The following is a 14,195-nucleotide window of genomic DNA, read 5'->3' as shown; positions in this document are numbered from 1 at the left end:
GTATGTTGCTTGTTCTCCATTTTCTTTGGTAGGGGAGGGAGAGCTGAGGCTTGGGTGATGTTACTGAAATATGCTTAGGCCTATCAAAGAACAGTTTCTTGTAAAGGAGTAGCCTATTGGATAGGTCTACTGGTATGGCAGATAAGTAGGTGTAAGGCTTCTGACTTGATTATTTAAATAATGCAAGACTGTTTATGCCTTGATGAATTGGAAAATAGATTTGGAAAAAAACTAAGACCTGGCTTCTGCATTGATGTTTCTGTCTTGAAGTGTTCGTCAGTGTCCTCGTTTTAGTACACTTATAATCGATGTTAAATTAAATAGTAAAATGGGAAACTCTTAGCCGTGGTCAGAATTCCAGCGTTGTATTTGGGTACAATAACTGTAGATCCATATGTGCAAGGCATGGACTTATGGACCTGCAACCTCATAACTGTCAAAAATAAATACAGAATATTTTTCACTTTTTTTCAGAGCTTTTCTTTTTTTTTATCCATGTAGGACCAGGCTTGTGCCTTGATGGATATTTGCCCTGATGCAGTACTTGATGGTGAAGTATTCATTGAGGGTCCTCCTCAATCTCCTCTCCAGTATACCTATACATACTTGTACTGGGGGGGAGCTCAGCCATGTGCTGTAGTACACGGGCTGAGCAGCATAGTAGAGTAGACGCAGCAATAGGTGGGCTGACAGCGGTCGCCCAGGTGTGTCATCTGCTAATAGATCTCTGGTTTCTTCACCGGCATGCCATTTGACCGTGTGCCCAGGGTCTCAATCTTCAGAAAGGTCTCTGGGTTTAGCTTTTCTTGAAGGCTGCGCCGGTGTCCTGGTTTCCAGTGGAGGTAGTGGCCGCACGGGAATCCAGCAGGCTCTTCACCATCTCCCGGATTTCTGTAGTCAGGTCCTTTGCAAAGAGTCTCAGAAGACAGTCAGTCACTGCCAAACATAATGAAATAAAATAAATGTTTCTTGTGTTGTTCATGGTCACTATACCTGCTTGGCACACCAACATAAAGTAGCCTAGTTGAGAGACTATGACCAACTGAATATTTGAAAATGGTGCACAGAAATATATTTAGTAGGCTAATAGAAAGCAGTGACCCTGCTATTTTAAGTTGCCATCAACTGCTTTCAAAAGTGTTTTCCCGCGACTGTAAAGAAATGTGCAGTCGCTGGGCATGGATGTTTCTCCCTCTGGCACTTGCAAATTTTAAAGCGCCTCTGGGGGAATATTTCTTGCATGGAGTTCGACAAGCTGACCAATTGAACAGGTAAACCATTCTGATTTTGCTGTCGGTTATTCATGTTGTTGGCTGAGGAAAATTAAATGTGCACAACAATTTATTAGATATTGCAAAATTTGCTTAACCAAAGGTACCGGACTCAGCTCTGCACCTGGCTCTTACTGGCTGCTGGTCTCAGAGCATTTCATATTATTCTGTACATACATCTGAGACACTCCGTTTATTATGTGTTACGTTTCGTATGGTGAATGTATTAATTTGTGGATGTCCATCCATTTTGTATGATATTTTATAAATAATAATTTGTATGATATTAATTTGCAAAACATAAAATGTCACATTTCCAAAACGTGTTTTGTTATAAATTCCAATTTGTTGTGGCTAACATTAGCTAGGTTAGAGGTTAAAGTAAGGGTTACAGGACGGGTTAGCTAAAGGGTTAGGGGAAGGGTTAGCTAACATGCAAAGTAGCTAAAAAGAAGTTGAAAAGTTGCTAATTAGCTAAAATGCTAATGTCTGTAACGCAACACTCCAACCAACCACTGTCCTTTCGTTTTTTTGTCCTCTGCCTTATGTTACATTTGGTATGGTAACATGTCATATTTACGTTTACTATGTTACGTCTAGTCTGAGGCCAGGCTGCTCATTTGGAGATAGCTGCAGGATCCCAGCCCAATTTTAGCCTTGGAAGCATAAGTAACAACACACAAGAGAAATGACAGTGTGTAGTTTGAGTGACATGAAGGTCTTGGTTCCATAAGTGTCAGGAAGGCTTATTGAATTGGCATGGTCTGTTTGTGGTGCTCTATCTGACCTTTTATAATGATTTCTCACGCTTTATTAAGTCAATCAGGTTTGTGAAGGTGTCACAAATGAATTATTCAGTTTGCTAAAATGCAGTTATTTTTTTTTCAGGATAACTACATAAATACATGTTCCTACACTAAATAACATTTTGAAATGGTTAATTAGGTTCACATTTCAGATTCCTTGTATCACTGACAGTCCGTTAAAATAACTGAAAAAATGGCATCTATTGAAATGCAAACGGTCAAAACAAAAGGACCTCTGCGACACAAAGCATTAATCTATTGTGGCACTGCACGTTGTCTTCTCTCATCAGCTTCATCCACTTGACATGTGAATCAACCCCCCTCAACAAGCGAGACTGGGTGACCCGCTGTTTTGGGAAGTGAGTAGGAGGTAGTGGTATACTTGTAGGCTACAGAACCGAAAACAGCTAGTTGTTATTATAGAGCAATATAGGAGCACCAATTCATCACTTCACTTTCACGGACAGGTTTGTTAATAAGTGGTGAGAAACAATAATTAAGGCACTGAGGCAATGTTCAACAACGTGTTATATGTATCCATCTGTTCAGTGTGAACGCGATCTCTGTTACTTTGTTAAACTTTTGAATTGTGGTTAAATACATCATTGTTAAGTTGGTAGTTACATTGAAATCGCCAACGTGTCAAACCATCGCGTAGCCCTAAACTTTAAACTGAACAACATTATAGGCGACCGGCTGAAGCATGGGGTGGTCAAGCTCAACAAATCAACTGTTACATGAAATAAAGAGAGAACTATTACTTATCAAAACTATATTTTTTTATTGTAAAAATAAGCAATTTCTTAATTTCATGCATGCCATGTGGTCTCCAGTTCTTCACCACATGAGCAGCAGTGGCCATTTTAAGGCGAAAAACTCAACCCTGTTGCTTGTTTGATCAATCACAGGGTTGTGAGACTGTGGCAGGTTTGAGTTTGTCACTTCGTGAAGTTATCCAATTATTCAAATTCATTGTTATTGTTCATCTTCATTCTTATACATGCGTATGTTGGCTGAAATGTTGTCCATGTTAAAGGTCAGCTTTGGGCCAAAACACCAAAACGGCAGCCTTAAGGTATAACTGATCGTACCAGGTTTTTAATGCTTATCCGATTTATAAAAATATGTTGAATACGATATTTGGTTACTGAAGTGCCATTTCTTACCGATCTCCACAGCTTCCATCCGAAAACAAATCCTGTGAAATGACGTTAACACACACTGGAGGAGTGAATGGCTAGCTACAGCAGCTAGCTTAGCTAACAAACTAACTATGTTGGTTGCGGTGTGTAGGAAGAGAATGACACATTGATGAGCCACCAAAGGGATAACCCATTTCTGTTTGAAAATTGAGAAAGAGACGGAGTTGGACCATTTTTGTGCCCAAAGTCGACCTTTAAGAATATATACTCTAGTCCACAGGCCTATTGAGTGAAGTCACTGGAGAGCATCCTATTCGTCTATCTACATGTCTGCTTAGATTTTCACATCTCAGTCTAAAGTGAATTGCCCTGAAATCTTTATGTATGTGGATTAGGGTTTAATATTTTCCCGGTATTTTACAAATGTTCCATCCCAAGAATAAATCACTTTTATCCCGTTTAACCCAGTATTTCCCGCCAAAACCGGAAGTCTCCTTCTAAAGCATTATAAAGTATATACATAGTCCTATGTCTGAATTTGATTAGAGCTTTGATTGAAAATTCAAGCTGATGCTACCTGAGCCTGATGAGCCATACATACATTTGATGAGGCCAAGCCCAAGAAAGTCCAAATGATGGTGCCGTTATCCAATACATACTGTAGGTCTATAGGATATACTGTAGGCTACTGCACATTACGCACAATAGAAAAACATAAAAGCCCACAGATGTAGCTAGCTATGTGCTCTCTTGGGTAAATAAATGAAACCTGCTCCAGTAGGTTAATCTTTTTGATTGTGAACTGTATTACTGTATATACTGTATTATATGAATTATGCACACCGATCAAACCATGATAAAGCAGGGAGAGAACATTCTGGTGCTGCACATGTGGCCTACAACGTTAGAGTATAGGCTAGATTGTATTTCATACAGTTGAAGTCGGAGGTTTACATACACCTTAGCCAAATATATTTAAACTCAGTTTTTCACAATCCCTGACATTTAATCCTAGAAAATTTCCCTGTCTTAGGTCAGTTAGGATCACCACTTTATTTTAAGAATGTGAAATGTCAGAATAATAGTAGAGAGAGTGATTTTATTTCAGCTTTTATTTCTTTCATCACATTCCCAGTGGGTCAGAAGTTTACATACTAATTGAGTGTATTTGGTAGTATTGCCTTTAAATTGTTTAACTTGGGTCAAATGTTTCGGGTAGCCTTCCACAAGCTTCCCACAATAAGTTGGGTGAATTTTGGCCCATTCCTCCTGACAGAGCTGGTGTAACTGAGTCAGGTTTGTAGGCCTCCTTGCTCACACAAGCTTTTTCAGTTCTGCCACAAATTTTCTACAGGATTGAGGTCAGGGCTTTGTGATGGCCACTCCAATACCTTGACTTTGTTGTACTTAAGCCATTTTGCCACAACTTTGGAAGTATGCTTGGGGTCATTGTCCATTTGGAAGACCAATTTGCGACCAAGCTTTAACTTCCTGGCTGATGTCTTGAGATGTTGCTTCAATATATCCACATAATTTGAATTCCTCATGTGCCATCTATTTTATGAAGTGCACCAGTCCCTCCTGCAGCAAAGCACCCCCACAACATGATGCTGCCACCCCCGTGCTTCACGGTTGGGATGGTGATCTTCGGCTTGCAAGCCTCCCCCTTTTTCCTCCAAACATAACGATGGTCATTATGGCCAAACAGTTGTGTTTTTGTTTCATCAGACCAGAGGACATTTCTCCAAAAAGTACGATGTGCAGTTGCAAACCGTAGTCAGGCTATTTTATGGCGGTTTTGGAGCAGTAGCTTCTTCCTTGCTGAGCGGCCTTTCAGGTTATGTCGATATAGGACTCGTTTTACTGTGGATATAGATGCTTTTGTACCCGTTTCCTCCAGCATCTTCACAGGGTTCTTTGTTGTTGTTCTGGGATTGATTTGCACTTTTCGCACCGAAGTACGTTCATCTCTAGGAAACAGAACGCGTCTCCTTCCTGAGGGGTATGACAGCTGCGTGGTCCCATGGTGTTTAAACTTGCGTACTATTGTTTGTACAGATGAATGTGGTACCTTCAGGTGTTTGGAAATTGCTCCCAAGGATGACCCAGACTTGTGGAGGTCTACAATTGTTTTTGAGGTCTGGGCTGGTTTCTTTTGATTTTCCCATGATGTCAAGCAAAGAGGCACTGAGTTTGAAGGTAAGCCTTGAAATACATCCACAGGTACACCTTCAATTGACTCAAATGATGTCAATTAGCCCATCAGAAGCTTCTAAAGCCATGACAACATTTTCTGGAATGTTCCAAGCTGTATAAAAGGCACAGTCAACTTAGTGTATGTAAACTTCTGACCCACTGGAATTGTGATACAATGAATTACAAGTGAAATAATCTGTAAACAATTGTTGGAAAAATAACTTGTGTAATGCACAAAGTAGATGTCCTAACCGACTTGCCAAAACTATAGTTTGTTATCAAGAAATGTGTGGAGTGATTGAAAAACGAGTTTTAATGACTCCGACCTAAGTGTATGTAAACTTCCGACATCAACTGTATGTACAACCATGCAATGAGGACAATATAAACTCAGCAAAAAAAGAAACGTCCCTTTTTCAGGACCCTGTCTTTCAAAGATCATTCGTAAAAATCCAAATAACTTCACAGATCTTCATTGTAAAGGGTTTAAATACTGTTTCCCATGCTTGTTCAATTTACCATAAACAATTAATGAACATGCACCTGTGGAATGGTCGTTAGTGTCTTAACAGCTTACAGATGGTAGGCAATTAAGGTCACAGTTATGAAAACTTAGGCCACTAAAGAGGCCTTTCTACTGACTCTGAAAAACACCAAAAGAAAGATGCCCAGAGTCCCTGCTCATCTGCGTGAACGTGCCTTAGGCATGCTGCAAGGAGGCATGAGGACTGCAGATGTGGCCATGGCAATAAATTGCAATGTCCGTACTGTGAGATGCCTAAGACAGTGCTACAGGACGGACAGCTGATCGACCTCGCTGTGGCAGACCACGTGTAACAACACCTGCACAGGATCGGTACATCCGAACATCACACCTGCGGGACAGGTACAGGATAGCAACAACAGCTGCCCGAGTTACACCAGGAACGCACAATCCCTCCATCAGTGCTCAGACTGTCCGCAATAGGCTGAGAGAGGCTGGACTGAGGGCTTGTAGGCCTGTTGTAAGGAAGGTCCTCACCAGACAACACCGGCAACAACATCGCCTTTGGGCACAAACCCACCGTCGCTGGACCAGACAGGACTGGCAAAAAGTGCTCTTCACTGACGAGTTGCGGTTTTGTCTCACCAGAGGTGATGTTCGGATTCGCGTTTATCGTCGAAGGAATGAGCAATACACCGAGGCCTGTACTCTGGAGCGGGATCGATTTGGAGGTGGAGGGTCCGTCATGGTCTGGGGTGGTGTGTCACAGCATCATCAGACTGAGCTTGTTGTCATTGCAGGCAATCTCAACGCTGTGCGTTACAGGGAAGACATCCTCCTCCCTCATGTGGTACCCTTCCTGCAGGCTTATCCTGACATGATCCTCCAGCATGACAATACCACCAGCCATACTGCTCGTTCTGTGCGTGATTTCCTGCAAGACAGGGGTGTCAGAGTTCTGCCATGGCCAGAGAAGAGCCCGGATCTCAATCCCATTGAGCACATCTGGGATCTGTTGGATCGGAGGGTGAGGGCTAGGGCCATTCCCCCCAGAAATGTCCAGGAACTTGCAGGTGCCTTGCTTGGTGGAAGAGTGGGGTAACATCTCACAACAAGAACTGGCAAATCTGGTGCAGTCCATGAGGAGGCGAAGCATTGCAGTACTTAATGCAGCTGGTGGCCACACCAGATATTGACTGTTACTTTTGATTTTGACCCCCACCCCTTGTTCAGAGACACATTATTCAATTTCTGTTAGTCACATGTCTGTGGAACTTGTTCAGTTTATGTCTCAGTTGTTGAATCTTGTTATGTTCATACAAATATTTACACATGTTAAGTTTGCTGAAAATTAACACAGTTGACAGTGAGAGGATGTTTCTTTTTTTGTCGAGTTTACAAATGTTGAAGTCCAAAATGTACCGTCTTGGTGGAATGACCTATTTATAAAATGTATATTTTGGTTTAACACATTGATCATAATCTTAAACAAACAAAAGTTAGGCATAAGCCATCAACCGTATTCACAAGTCAACAACACAAGGTCCGTGAATCACAAAGCGGTTTGTTAACTACCAACAGCTGGTGATGGTGCTACTGTCTTTGACCACATCCACCACCAGGCGCACTAGGCTACTGACAGACAATGCCTGAAATTAGCTACAATTACGCTCAAAACTGTATTCAATTAATGAATTGAGCATGTATGTATCAAATTCATATGTAAATGCAGCCTTAGTAGCCTCTGAGGTCCTGCAGACCCTCTCCTCTAAATATTAAATCCTATTCCTAGGAAGCTTTGATGGGAAATGGGAACTAGAACTCAGTAAGCTATTGGTTGAGACTTTTTGTTTGTTTCAAGAGAAACTAAATGTTCTGAGGAAGCAAGCATAAGAAAGGAATAATGAGGATGTGAATGTTCTGAATGTTCTGCAAAGCAGTAAGCCTACACTGAACAACATCCACTGGGCACAGACATCAATTCAATGTCTATGTTGGTTCAGTGTAATTTCATAAAAAGTATGTGAAAACAACATTGATTGAACCAGTGTGGACAAGCTGTTGATCTTGTTTTCGCACTAGATTACCTTCACCATATTTTTCTTTCTCCTTTTAGGTTTTTTTATTCAGTGTTGACCAACATTGATTTGCCACACCGTCAGCATGCTGTGCTGGGCAGAGAGCCACCAAGTGTCTGTGGTGTCAGTCTTGCTGTGCTGGTGCAGCCCTGACCCTGGGCTCAGAGTCTCTGATGCAGCAGGAGGCCTCCCAGACACGGGGCAGGCTGCTGCTTACATGGGAACTACTGTGACTGAGTGCACAGCTGCACAAAGGAGTAGGAGATGGAGAGCTCAGACTTTCCTCCTGCCTTCAAGGCAAAGCCCCTCATCCAGTGCAGCCCCATCCACAGCCTACCGCAGAGGATGCCCTAAGGTACACCTGATCCCAAATGGACCCCCACCCCGTCCTTGTTGCATTTGTGAGGATCTGAGAGGATAGGCGTAAGCAATTTGGAACACAAAATAATGGAAACACTTTAGTAAATGACGTTTATTGAAAGCAGGTGCTTCCACACAGGTGTGGTTCCTGTGTGAATTAAGCAATTAGCATCCCATCATGCTTAGGGTCATGTATAAAAATGCTGGGCAGGCCATTATTTTGGCTACCTTGGCTATGCCCCCATAGGCTGATGATAACCCCATCTACAGGGCACGAGTGGTCACTGAATGGTTTGATGAGCATGAAAACGATGTCACCAGATTTGAACTCAATTGAACACTTATGGGAGATTCTGGAGCGGCGCCTGAGACAGCGTTTTCCATCAACAAAACACCAAATGATGGCGTTGCATCCCTCCAATAGAGTACCAGACGCTTGTAGAATCTATGCCAAGGTGCATTGAAGCTGTTCTGGCTTGTGGTGGCCCCACGCCCTATTAAGACACTATTTTGGGGTTTCCTTTATTTTGGCAGTTACCTATATATATAATGTACTTCATTGTAAGCCACACAGGTTACGATGACCTCCTCTTATCTGTTTTAGGGGAAGCCCTTCATGTCTATGACTTCTCCATGGTGGGAGTGGAGTGTCTGGTGAGGAATGTGACGTACTGGCCACACTGATACATGTGCTTTACATAGGACCAGTCAGTCCGGTTCCTCTTCTGCTCTTGGCAGCCAAATCCAATACCTCAGTGCTCCTCTTGTATGCTGCTGGAGCAGTGGCGATTTTAGCATGTACATCTTGGTGGGGCAAACTCCAAAAATATTTTTTTAGATGCATGCCAGCAAAGCCACTAAACAACACAACACTAAACAATACCTGAATTACAATACAATAATAACAGTGGCATACGGTGCCCACAAACTATATTTTTTATTATTTTATTTAATAGGCAAGTCAGTCAAGAACAAATTCTTATTTACAATGACAGCCTACCAAAAGGCCTCCAGCAGGGATGGGGGCTGGGATTAAAAATACAAATAAAAAGAGAGACAACACTACATAAAGAGAGACCTAAGACAACAACACAGCATGGTAGCAACACAACATGACAACAATATGGCAGCAACACAACAGGGCAGCAGCACAACATGGTAGGAGCACAAAACATGGTACAAACATGATTTGGCACAGACAAAGGGCAAGAAGGTAGAGACAACAATACATCACGCAAAGCAGCCACAACTGTCAGTAAGAGTGTCCATGATTGAGTCTTTGAATGAAGAGATGGAGATAAAACTGTCCAGTTTGAGTGTTTGTTGCAGTTCGTTCCAGTCGTTAGCTGCAGTGAACTGAAAAGATGAGCGACCCAGAGATGTGTGCTTTGGGGACCTTTAACATAATGTGACTGGCAAAACCGGTGTTGAATGTGGAGGATGAGAGATGCAGTAGATATCTCAGATAGGGGGGAGTGAGGCCTAAGAGGGTTTTATAAATAAGCATCAACCAGTGGGTCTTGTGATGGGTATACAGAGATGACCAGTTTACAGAAGAGTACAGAGTGCAGTGATGTGTCCTATAAGGAGCATTGGTGGCAAATCTGATGGCGGAATGGTAAAGAACACCTAGCCGCTCGACAGCACACTTACCTGCCGATCTATAAATTACATCTCCGTAATCTAGCATGGGTAGGATGGTCATCTGAATCAGGGTTAGTTTGGCAGCTTTGGTGAAAGAGGAGCGATTACAATAGAGGAAACCAAGTCACGATGTAACTTTTAGTCTGCAGCTTTGATATGTGGTGAGAGAAGGACAGTGTACCGTCTATCCATACTCCCAAGTACTTGTATGAGGTGACTACCTCAAGCTTTAAACCCTCAGAGGTAGTAATCACACCTGTGGGGAGAGGGGCATCCTTCTTACCAAACCGCATGACCTTTGTTTTGGAGGTGTTCAGAACAAGGTTAAGGGAATAGAAAGCCTACATAAAGCTGTCCCAACAGCAGAGCTTTCTTTTCAGCAAATAAGAGGCAATCCATAATTTTGATTAACACATTAAAGAGCGAACTAGGACAGATAGTCAATATAACTATTTGTTCAGCACTTTTAAAATGTACAGCGACAGAATTCAGAACATGGGCCGTTCTTACAGTATTCTCCTTGTACACCAAGTCAGAACCGTAGGCTAAATAAAGGGAGCATATAAGCAGACAATGAAAACTCTTACAATATTAGATGATTAAATGTCTCTAAAAGAGGCTATAGGCTACATGTGCACTACCAAGTCAGAACAGTAGGCTAAGTTACAGGTGAGTCGGAAGTTTACATAGACTTAGGTTGGAGTCAACATGTTTTTCAACCACTCCACAAATTTCTTGTTAACAGACTATAGTTTGGCAAGTCGGTTAGGACATCTACTTTGTGCATGACATAAGTAATTTTTCCAACAATTGTTTACAGACCAGATTATTTCACTTATAATTCACTGTATCACAATTCCAGTGGGTTAGAAGTTTACATACACTAAGTTGACTGTGCCTTTAAACAGCTTGGAAAATTCCAGAAAATGATGTCATGGCTTTAGAAACTTCTGATAGGCTAATTGACATCATCTGAGCCAATTGGAGGTGTACCTGTGGATGTATTTCAAGGCCGACCTTCAAACTCAGTGCCTCTTTGCTTGACATCATGGGAAAATCAAAATAAATCAGCCAAGACCTCAGAAAAAAATTGTAGACCTCCACAAGTCTGGTTCATCCTTGGGAGCAATTTCCAAACACCTGAAGGAACCACGTTCATCTGTAGAAACAATAGCACGCAAGTATAAACACCATGGGTCCACGCAGCTGTCATACCGCTCAGGAAGGAGATGTGTTCTGTCTCCTAGAGATGAACGTACTTTGGTGCAAAAAGTGCAAATCAATCCCAGAACAACAGCAAAGGACCTTGTGAAGATGTTGGAGGAAACAGGTACAAAGTATGTATATCCACAGTAAAACGAGTCCTATATCGACATAACCTGAAAGGCCGCTCAGCAAGGAAGAAGCCACTGCTCCAAAACCGCCATAAAAAAACAGACTACGGTTTGCAACCGCACATGGGGTCAAAGATCGTACTTTTTGGAGAAATGTCCTCTGGTCTGATGAAACAAAAATAGAGCTGTTTGGCCATATTGACATTTTTTACATTTTAGTCATTTAGCAGACGCTCTTATCCAGAGCGACTAACAGTAGTGAATGCATACATTTCATACAATTTCATACATTTGTTTTCTGCGCTGGCCCTCCGTGGGAATCGAACCCACAACCCTGGCGTTGCAAACACCATGCTCTACCAACTGAGCTACAGGGAAGGCTTGGTTGACCATGGTTATATTTGAAGGCAAAAGGGGGGAGGCTTGCAAGCCGAAGAACACCATCCCAACCGTGAAGCACGGGGTTGGCAGCATCATGTTGTGGGGGTGCTTTGCTGCAGGAGGGACTAGTGCACTTCACAAAATAGATGGCATCATGAGGGTGGAAAATTATGTGGATATATTGAAGCAACATCTCAAGACATCAGTCAGGAAGTTAAAGCTTGGTCGCAAATGGGTCTTCCAAATGGACAATGACCCCAAGCATACTTCCAAAATTGTGGCAAAATGGCTTAAGGACAACAAAGTCAAGGTATTGGAGTGGCCATCACAAAGCCCTGACCTCAATCCCATAGAAAATGTGTGGGCAGAACTGAAAAAAGCATGTGCGAGCAAGGAGGCCTACAAACCTGACTCAGTTACACCAGCTCTGTCAGGAGGAATGGGCCAAAATTCACCCAACTTATTGTGGGAAGCTTGTGGAAGGCTACCTGAAATGTTTTAAAGTTAAACAATTTAAAGGCAATGCTATCAAATACTAATTGAGTGTATGTAAACTTCTGACCCACTGGGAATGTGATGAAAGAAATAAAAGCTGAAATAAATCATTCTCTCTACTATTATTCTGACATTTCACATTCTTAAAATAAAGTGGTGATCCTAACTGACTAGGTTTAAATGTCAGGAATTGTGAAAAACGGAGTTTAAATGTTTTTGCCTAAGGTGTATGTAAACTTCCGACTTCAACTGTATGAAAGGGAAAGGGACCATATTTTAGGGTGAGGCACATGGGCTACTAACAGCCTACTACACAACATACACTTAGTATTACTTAGCTACAGTATGCATATCTCCCTGGCATATTACTGCATTTATGCAGCATCATACAAGACATTTTTGGACATACCTTGTTGTGCTGTGCTCACTTGAACAGGAAGGTGGTGCGGCGGTTCTTGTGGGCAAATTTTGTCATCAAAGTCAAGGTTGAATCATGACGTCAGTGATCTTCAGGTCGGAGCTCTAGAAAGAGGCCTGAGTTCCCGACTTGGAATTCCAAGTTGGTTGACTGTTCAAAACGTATTTTCCCAGTCGGAGCTAGTTTTTTATCGAATTCCCAGATGTCTTGAACTCACTGAAGTCCGAGTTTTCCCAGTTCCGAATTTTCAGTTGTTTTGAACGCCACAGAAGTCATGCTGGATTGACAGCATGAATGTTTGTCCTTTTATGCTTGGAAAAGAGACTCTTAAACCCAGACTTGGACCACACATGCACTCCACTGAATAGCAGGCTAGTGGTTGTTTTGCAATGCTTGCAGTTAGCCCCTGATTCCTTCCAAAACACTCATTGTTGAATTTGGGATTTCCAACTTGTTGTGTAATGTTTATGTCCAATGGCCGATGAGCACCGATTGTCACGTCCTGACCCTAGTAAGATGTCATTTTCTATAGTAGGGCAGGGTGTGACAGGGGGTGTTTTTGGTTAATCTATGTTTTCTATTTCTATGTTTAGGTTCTAGTTTGTATATTTCTATGTTGGGATTGTTTGGGGTTGATCTCTAATTGGAGGCAGCTGATCCTCATTGCCTCTGATTAGAGATCATATTTAAGTAGGGGTTTTTCTCATTGTGGTTTGTGGGTTATTGTCTTTTGAGTAGTGTGTTGTCCTCTCGGCGTCACGGTTTGTTGTTGTCCTATTTTCAAGTTATTTATGTATTGCATTAAGTTTCACGTTTAAATAAATATGTGGAACTACGAAAACGCTGCATCTTGGTCCGCTCCTTCGAACAGCCGTGACAGAATAGCCCACCATAAAAGGGAGCAGCAGGAAAAGTACTTGGAGTTGTGGACTTGGGAGGAGATATTAGACGGGAAAGGACCCTGGAGTCAGGCTGGGGAGTATCGCCAACCGAAGGAGGAACTTGAGGCAGCGAAGGCAGAGCGACGATACTACGAGGCGTTATATGCACCGATAGGCAAGTCCGAGAGGCAGCCCCAAAAACATTTTTTTGGGGGGGCACACGGGGAGTTTTGCTAAGTCAGGATGGAGACCTGAGCCAACTCCCCGTGCTTACCATGGGGAGCGGGTGACGAGGAAAGCACCTAGCTATGCGGAAATGCGCACTGTATCGCCCATATGCATTCAAAGCCCGGTGCGCTCGGTGCAAGCTCCTCAGCGTTGCCATGCTAGAGTTGGCACTCAGCCAGGAAGGAGTGTGCCTGCTCAGCGCATCTGGCCGCCAGTGCGTCTCCTCGGCCCAGTTTATCCTGCGCCTGCTCTAAGCAGGGCAGCCCTCATTCCCCAGCACAGCCCAGTTCGCACTGTGCCAGCGCTCCGCTCGTGCCGGGCTACAGTGACCATCCAGCCAGGACGGGTTGTGCAGGCCGCGCGCTCCAGACCTCCAGTGCGTCTCCAAGACCCAGTGTACCCTGTGCCTGCTCCGCGTACTCTTCCTCCAGTGCGCCACCATAGCCCAGTACGTCCTGTGCCTGCTCCGCGCACTCT

The 14,195-nt window shown here is 42.9% G+C and overlaps 1 non-coding gene across 1 annotated transcript; it reads right to left on the bottom strand.

Annotated features, from left to right (window-relative positions):
- Positions 1–11,620: 11,620 nt before the first annotated feature.
- trnaa-ugc (transfer RNA alanine (anticodon UGC)) lies at positions 11,621–11,696 on the bottom strand. Its single transcript has one exon. It is a non-coding gene; the product is annotated as a tRNA-Ala (tRNA).
- Positions 11,697–14,195: the final 2,499 nt, after the last annotated feature.

The sequence above is a fragment of the Salmo salar genome, chromosome 16 (genome assembly GCF_965601325.2).
Source record: "Salmo salar chromosome 16, fSalSal1, whole genome shotgun sequence".
NCBI lineage: Eukaryota > Metazoa > Chordata > Actinopteri > Salmoniformes > Salmonidae > Salmo > Salmo salar.
The sequence above is the reverse complement of the archived record's forward strand: the minus strand, read 5'-3'. Positions and strand labels throughout refer to the sequence as shown.